A 10,182-nucleotide genomic window follows, 5' to 3' on the forward strand; every position below is an offset into this window, starting at 1 on the left:
ACCGGTGATGTACTATATTAAATAAACTTATTTCTTATATTTATTTTGGGATAAGTAATATTTGGATTTGTTTATTGTATTATGATTGCCTAGATATATATCGTAATCTGTTTACACTGATTCTACATTTTAGTTTTTACATTTTTGTTTATATTTGTTTTACTAAATACTTACTAATTAGTATCTATTATTAAATAAAGATGTAGGCGAAGGATTTAATTTTACGACGACAGAGGACTCCGAAAAAGAATGTATGTAATTATGTTGGTGAATGATTGTGTTTCTCTTTGCATTTAACTTTTCTTTGTTTTTGATATGGTAAAGAATAAATAAAATATAATATTAACTATTGGTCATAGCTGATTATAATAATACTGTCTAAATTTTTTTGACTTGTGATAATTTGATTTTAGGTGTGAGTTTATTTAGTAAAGTTTTTGTAGATCAAAGACAGAGAAATGTTATGATTTTTACTGGTTTCCATCTTTTGAACAAAGTGCATTATATTATTTAAATTGATGGTTTATAGTTACACCTATTGAAGTAAATTTAATTTAGTTAGTTTACGTATGGAGTTGTGACTATTTTTAGTTGTAAAATTTGACTTTCATAAATTATATATATATATATATATATATATATATATATATATATATATATATATATATATATATATATATATATATATATATATATATATATATATATATATATATATATATATATATATATATATATATATATATATATATATATATATATATATATATATATATATATATATATATATATATATACATATATATATATATATATATATATATATATATATATATATATACTGTGACACACAAAATTATGTAAAGTTGTTGATTAATTCAAAACTCAAACAAAAAAAACAAAATTATTTACGTCGTAATCTACATAACTGCAAAAGTTTTATGCTTTTTTTAAATTTGATTGTAAAGAAGAAAAAAAATATTTATAATTTTTTTTAACTCATTGAAAAGTAACTCTATTAAATGAAATGAGCTATCTTACAATTTTTCTGTCCAAAGTAAATGTGACTAAAGTAAGAAGCATCAACATTTTTTTTATATAGTATAATGTTTTGTCAATAGATTTTATTACAAATGCAAGAATATCATGTCTGATTTGCATAAAAATTTATTTTATATTTGTTCGTTTTGAAGGAGTTATTTTAGATTTTAAAATTGCCCATATATTTTCAACAGAGTTAAGGTTTCGGTCTTTGTGGCGGCCATTTAAGGATGTTAGCTTTTTTTTTTTTTGAAGAACTGTTTTGCATTTTTGCATGTGTATTTAAGGTTGTTGTCATTTTGAAAAAAAAATTTGCAATCATTTCTTTAACCGATTGACATAAATTTTTTGAAAGCCAATCAACATACATCTTCCCTGTCATTATGCATTCAACATTCACCAGTTGTCCGACACTATTTGATTCAAAACATCCCCAAGCCATAGGCGAGCTACCTCCATGCTTGACTGTTTTTGTAAGATTTCTATCTAAGAGTGCATCACAAGGTCTGCGCCAAACTCTTTGTCGTTTTTTAAAGCCAAATATTTGACATTTATTCTCATCAGTCCATAACACTAAGTTCCAAAATGCCTCACTCTTGTTAATATGCAGTTTTGCAAGTGCTAAAAGTTTCTTTTTGTTTATACGACTATTGAGGGGTTTACTTTTCTGAAGAAGGTTTATTTAAACCACCTATATTATTAAACCACTTAAATTAAGTCTTTTCTGTGCAGTTCGACAGAAAACATTTAAATAAGTATTTTCAACTATCTGTTTTGAGGTTATTGTTGTATTTTTTTTTTCTATCAGTGCAATTAAGATATTGGTTCTTGTTGAAGTCTTAATGGGGCGACCAAGTCTTTCCTCATTTTCAGCAGAACCAGTTGTTTCATATTTTATACACATCTTTCTAACATCACTTACTGATATTTAATATTTTTCATCATATTGCTTGTAGGTTAGGCCCTTTTTTCGATCACAAGTGACCTGAGATCTGATGTCCAATGAATAATTTTGATGATAAACCATTATTATTATTAGTCTTACTTTTTCTAAAATTAAATTCCAAAATATATAGTTTAAAATGCTTATTGTTAATAACTTTAACAAAATATTTTTGATATTAATCCTTTTTAGTGAGTAGCTATTGACAAAACATATTTCAGAATAAAAATGTAGATGTTTCTTACTTTGGTCACATTTATTTTGGACAGAAAAACTGTTAGTTAGCAAATTTCATTTAATAGAATTAAATTTGCAATGAGTTTAAAAGAGGCATAAATATATATATTTTTCCTTTGGAACCAAATTAAAAAAAAAACATAAAATTTTTTCGGTTATGTAGATCCTGACGTAAATAATTTTGTTTTTATTGTTTGAGTTTCGATTTTATCATTAGTGTTACTTAATTTTGCCTGTGACTGTATATATATATACATATATGTATATATATATATATATTTATTTATTTATATATATATATATATTTATATATATATATATATATATATATATATATATATATATGTATATATATATATATATATATATATATATATATATATATATATATATATATAATATATATATATATATATATATATAATATATATATATATATATACAGTAAACTCCTGGTTAATCAAACCTCCAAGGGGTATAAGAATTTACTTCAAATAACCCAAAATTCGAATAACTGAAAATGATCTTTAAAGTTACCTACTTTAAGTTACTTTCAAATTTTAATAAAAGTAGAAAGTAAAAAAAAGAAAAGAGCCTTGGAATGAGGTGTTTCTTAAGTTTTATTCTTCTTAAACATTAAATATTTTACAATTTATTGAAAAAATAGTCGATTTTTTTTTTTTGTTCCTTAAATGTGTTTTTTTATCGTCAAGGAGAGCAAAAAATTGTTTTGAATATATATATATATATATATATATATATATATATATATATTTATATATATATATATATATATATATATATATATATATATATATATATATATATATATATATAATTTACATTTACATATAATTTATATATATATTTTATATTTTATATATATATAAATATATATATACATATAATTTATATATATATATATATATATATATATATATATATATATATAATTTATATATTTATATAAATATATAATTATATATAATTATATAAATATATATTATATTTATATAAATATATATGCATATATATATAGTTTATATATATATATATATATATATAATTTATATATATATAGTATATATAATTATATGTATATATATATAATTTATATATATATATATATGTATATATATACATATATAATTTGTATATATATATATATATATATATAATTTATATATATATAGTATATATAATTTATATGTATATATATATAATTTATATATATATATATATATATATATATATATATATATATATATATATATATATATATATATATATATATAATTTATTATATATATAGTATATATAATTTATATGTATATATATATAATTTATATATATATATATATATATATGTATATATATATATATATATAATTTGTATATATATATATATATATATATACATATATATATATATATATATATATATATATATATATATATATATATATACATATATAATTTATATACGTATACGTATAATTTATATATGTATACGTATAATTTATATATGTATACGTATAATTTATATATATATATATATATATATATATATATAGTTTAAATATATATATATAATTTATTTATCTACATATTTTATATTTAAATATAAATTGTATATATTAATAGGTTATATGTATGTATTTATATTTACTTTTTAAATTTAATTATTATCATACTATTTCAATAACATTTTTTTTACATTTGCTTTCAGACTACTAATATTACAAGTTTTTTTTTTTGATTTAGATTTTGTATCTCAATGATATCCTAGCCTATCGATACGACATCCTGTAAATTGTATTTTTATACATAGCATAAATATATATTCAAACACTCACACACACTCATAAATCTTAAAGAAAATGTTTATATTTTTATATATATATATCTATAAATTGTATATTTTAAGCTTTTTTATATTTATCATTGTATATTACTGTTTGTATTAAAAATTGATTTGGAAATATTACAAGAGCAGAGTTCAACCTACAATTTAGCTTTATTTGTCAAATCAATATATATTATAGCCACGTTTTATTACGTTAAATAATATTTTGCGATATTTTGTACAGCACATTTAAAGCGTTGATTCAACGTTATATTTTAACCATTATTCGACGTCTTTGAGTCACGTTAAATTGACGTTTTACTAACAACGTTACAAATCCTTGCAAAATAGACTACTTTAACAGCGTTTATGCAACGCTTTTTAGGTAACTTTTTTTCAACGCTAAGTTGCGACGTTTATTCAACGCTTTTTATGTAACGCTTTTTCAACGTTTAGTTGCGACGTTTTTGTAACGTCATTCAGTAACGTTTTTTCAACGTTACGCAATAACGTTTAATCAACGTCTATTAAACAACGTTACATATCTTTGCAAAATCGATTACTTTGTCAACGTTTCCGCAACATCTTTTGCGACCGGTTTTTAACGTTGATTCAACGTTGACATGTTTGCTGGGTAAGTTGATTCCACGTTGAATAAACGTCTTTTTTTGAGAAGCTAAATTACGTTACAATGTCAACGCTTATTCAACGTTTAAATTTACCGCGATTTAGTATACAATAACAAACATTGATTCAACGTTGAAAGCGCGTTGTTTTTGTGACTGTAACGCTTTTTCTACGCTGCGACCGGTTTTCAACGTTGATTCAACGCTGACATGTTTGCTGGGATCATTGTGATCAGTGACGGATTCAGAATTTTTTTAGGTATGAGATAACAAACTTCCAGTCATGGAGCAAACTCCAAACATTTGTATGTTTACACTTATGTCAAATAATGATGCTTTGCAAAATATTGCGGTGATTGGAGGCTGAGAAGGTAAAAACCCTTTAACTTCATACCCCCTCCCCCACTCCAAAAGTGAGAGGCAACAAGTTGATAAAATATTTTTTGTAGTATTCTCAACTAGACTAATATTCATCAATAAATTTTAAGTTTCATAGTATTATCTCTGAGCATTCAAAAATGATGATTATATAAAATTTATAACCCACTCAAATTGAGGGGGTTTGAACTTTTTATGGTCATAATTTTGAACACTGAAAAATAATACTATGAAACTTGAAATTCATTAATGAATATAAGAATATTATATCAACGTGTTGCTCCTCACGTTTGGGGTGTCAAGTTAAATGGTTTTTTGTTCCCAGCCTCAAATCATCGCAATTTTTTGCAAAGCATCATTATTTAACATAAGTATAAACGTAAAATGTTTGGAGTTTGCTCCATGTCTGGAAGTTAGCTGCTCATACACTATAAAATCATGGATCTGTCACTAATTGCGATTTCGATATATCGGAAGAAAACCATTACAGGCTGCAATGTCCACTTTTTTAATTTGAAAATGTTTTTCACACTTTTTAGAATTATTGAAAAACAAGAAAAATTATTGATAGAATTATGGAGAGAATTAAAGAAATGTCATTATATATTCCTTTTGCAAATTAAAATATGCAAAAACGATTAAACGACGTTGTTCTAAGGGGTCGTCCATAAAGTACATACGCTCATAGGGGGGAGGAAGGAGGTCTTCAAAAAGCGTACGAAAGCGTATGGGGGAGGGGAGGGTTCAATTTAAAAGTACGTACTTCGATTTTCTAATTTATTACAATTAACCAGCTAATCAGTAGAAAAGTTACATTCTGACTAAATATTCTAGTTTGCCAACATAAAAAGATGTATGGTATATGGAGTAGAGGGTATAGTTTCCCTCTATGCACACACATGTATTGGCGCCCTCAGAATTTTTTGATGTTCCAGATAGGACACTTTCACACATCGTGCAAACTCCTAACTTAAGTTTGTTTATACTTATGCCGAATGAGAAGGCCTTGCAAAATATCGGGATGGTGGAGGCCTGTAAACAAAAAGCCCTAAAACTCTTGCCCTCCCCTGCCCATACATGAGGGCACTAAAAAGGTCATAACTTTTGTAATTTACAATGTTTTTCTACAAAAATTAAAATCTGTCGATAAATTTAAAATAAGTTTTAGATGCTAAAGTTGAAAATTTCGCTACATATTTCCCTAACGTTTGGGCAGGGAAGGGGGAGGCAAACGTTTTAGGGCTTTTTGTTCCCAGGCCTCCGCCATCCTAAATTTTTGCAAGGCCACCTCATTTGGTATATAAACAAACTTAAATTTGGAGTTTGCACGTTGTGTGAAGTTGTTCTATCTGGAACATCAAAAAATCCTGCTGGGGCCCATGCACACATGCCACCCCTTATATACTGGCCCTCAGTAAGGCCTATTTTTTGAGTCGACAAAAAACAGGTTTTAGCAGATCCGTGGTTGATGGGTCGGAATCCCCTCAAAAAACGTGTCATTAGCGTCTCAAAATCTTCCAAATTTGGCCGCTAGGTTTTGCTAAATTATAAAGCTTCTTAAATTAGCAAAAGAGCACAAAATTTGCTGTTTCTCCCTCCCCCTCCAATTAAGGGGTATAGGTAGCCTACCCTCGGCACTGGGTTTTAGCCATTGTTTTCAATATTACTGATCTCGCGTAAGACTCGTTTTTTACTTACTAAAGAGGGGTGCCTGAAAAAAACGTAAAAGTACAAATGACAACAGAGGGAGGGGGTCAAATTTCAAAATTTTTGGCCTACGTACTTTATGGACGACCCCTAAGGGGCTGTTCCTATGTATGAAACACGTGAAAGTAAGCATAAACTCTCCAGATATTGTAAGGCTAAAAGCTTTCAAGACAGCACGCTACTAAAGATACATATATATATGTATATATATATATATATATATATATATATATATATATATATATATATATATATATATATATATATATATATATATATATATATATATATATATATATATATATATATATATATATATAAATATTAGTTTTATTGCTTATTTTTAAATCTTATTTATTGGAACACGATCACGACTATACGGTTACTCCTATTATTACACATATATATGTATATATATATATATACATATATATATATATATATATATATATATATATATATATATATATATATATATATATATATATATATATATATATATATATATATATATATATGTATATACATATATATATATATATATATATATATATATATATATATATATATATATATATATATATATATATATATATATATATATATATATATATATATATATATATATATATATATATACACCAACTACTAAACATTTTAGTTTTAAATATAAAAATGGCTTTTTTTTAAACAAAACACTGTATGGAGAAAAAAAAAACAGATGAAATGAGCAAAACTTAATACATTATTTTTTTATTTAATAATAATGCTGTGTGCCAGATTTCTATTTAATAAAAATTTGTTGACAGCAAATTGAGTTTTTATACTTGAAAGAAAATAGAGAAATTAAAATGAACTAACAAGTTTTAAAAAAAACCGCTAATGTAAATGTACGGCGTATTTTGTGAATAAAAAGAAAACTGAAAACAAGTTAAATATATTTGGAAAGTTAAATATATATGGAAAATAATGTTAGCAGTTTCTGGCAATAAAAAAACTTATTTTTACTGCGAGCGCAATAAAAAAAAACTTTTGAAGCAAAATAAATTTTGTGCAGAAATGAAATGTAAAAATTTCATTTCAACCTTGCAAATGAAATTGAGGAATTTTCTTACTATTTATTATGCAAAATAATGCGCAAATAGACCATTATTGTAATAACGATATAAGGCGTATAAAGCGGAGTTAATCTAGTGGGCATGTGTCCTCCGGGTACATCCGTCGGATTCCTCATGGACGTCCAGACGTCCGTAAAACGTCCAACGAACGTTTCCCAGACAACGCATGCCTACTGGGAAAACGCTTGTAGTATTTTTGCAATATAGATGAGGTTACTACTAAAAGTTCTTACAAAATAAAACTGAAGCCAACATGAAACTTACATGGAACCCACAAAAAAAAAAGAATCACAAAAAAAAAAGAAAATTTCCCAATTTACTGACGTGTGATAAAAGTCTTATTTTGCTAAATGAACATCTCTAAGAAAAGGTCCCGATTTACCGACTAATTCATTGAATGGGCGTATGTCACCGTCCTATCCTCCTCCCACACATACTCTTTGCACCAACCTTGACTATATATAGCCATCAATATTCATTCTGAAGATTGTATTTAAAAGGAGTGAGAGATTTTGAGAATTGTTTTGTCCTAACTTCAAGAGTTTTAATTTTTTGTTATTATTAATATTCATTTAGACAGTGGCGTAGGAAGGTTTTTAAATGTTTGAAAAAACCAACTTTTAAACGAAAAGAATATTCCAAATTTTTTTACGTTCATATGTATGACAAAAAGATTCTTCACAAAAAAAATTGCTGTGATAGGATAATGGGAATAAAAATATATATAAATATATATATATATAAGTATAAATATATATATACATATATATATATATATATATATATATATATATATATATATATATATATATATATATATATATATATATATATATATATATATATATATATATATATATATATATATATATATATATATATATATAATATAGTTTAAATTATGAATGTTTATTGTTTATTCATTCTTTAAACTATATATATATATATATATATAGTTTAAAGAATGAATAAACAATTGATTCACAACAATTTATTGCGTATGTAATAAATTGATGTATATATATTAGAAATATTTTTTAACAGATTCGCATATCCAATGGATTCAAAAAAATTTATTGTGTATTTAATAAATTAAAGTATATTTATTAGAAATATTTTACAAAATATTGACCTTACTAGTTAGATATATAAAAAAGGTTCATCAAATAACTAATTATTATAGTATTTAAATCAATAATTTTATTATTAATAGTTTTAATTAAAAAAAAAAAGAAATATATAATGAACTCTCTAACATAAAATGAAGAGATTGATCAACTTTATAGGTTATTTCTGAAAATTTACATTTTATCTTAAAAAATTTAAGGTAGGGTTTAAAATTTTTAAACTAAATCTATCAAGCTATGTATATATATATATATATATATATATATATATATATATATATATATATTATATATATATATATATATATATATATATATATATTTATGTATATATATATATATATATATATATATATTATATATATATATATATATATATATATATATATATATATATATATATATATATATATATATATATATATATATATATCTTATTTAAAAAAACTTAAGGAAAGACTAAATTTGTAGGGCTCATTTATTTCTTAAATAAAAATTTATGAAATAAATAATAGACCTTATAACTATATGCTATTTTATAAGCCGTTTCATATGTAACATATAGGTTTGTTTAAGTTTATATATATATCAGAGACGTGGTGGCCCAGTATGAGGGTACGAGGACTTGTACTGGGCTCTGATTGTGGCTCAGCAAACTGGGCCCTCAATACTCAAAGAGGAAAAATTTGTTTTAGTTCTATAAGATTCTATCAGGGCATTTTTTACAACATTTTATTTAACTTGCTTTCACGTCAGTTTGTTTGTTTATTTGTTTGGTGTCCGCGCAAAACAAACACTAGCTCAGCGGTAATAATAAAAGAAATACGCTAAACTTTAGTTTAGCCTGAATAAAGGAAATCGTTAAGAAAAGTTATTAAAACAAATTAAAAACAGCAAACTTTGTTTAGCGTAAATAAATAAAAACGCTGTTGAATCATAATGACAAAAAACGTTGTTGACCTGAAATTGATAGATTTTATACTGTAAAAAAGAAAGTAATACTTTAATAGGGAAGACTAAATCTTTTTTTTTTTTTTTTGTTCTTTTTATATATTCAAAATAAGTTTTACAATATAAGAATGAATAAAATACGTATAGTCAGAATTACAATTTTGTTAACGTTACAACAAGAACGCGGATACTCGCAGAAGATCATAAG

Source organism: Hydra vulgaris, chromosome 08 (assembly GCF_038396675.1).
Source record: "Hydra vulgaris chromosome 08, alternate assembly HydraT2T_AEP".
Taxonomy (NCBI): Eukaryota; Metazoa; Cnidaria; class Hydrozoa; order Anthoathecata; family Hydridae; genus Hydra; species Hydra vulgaris.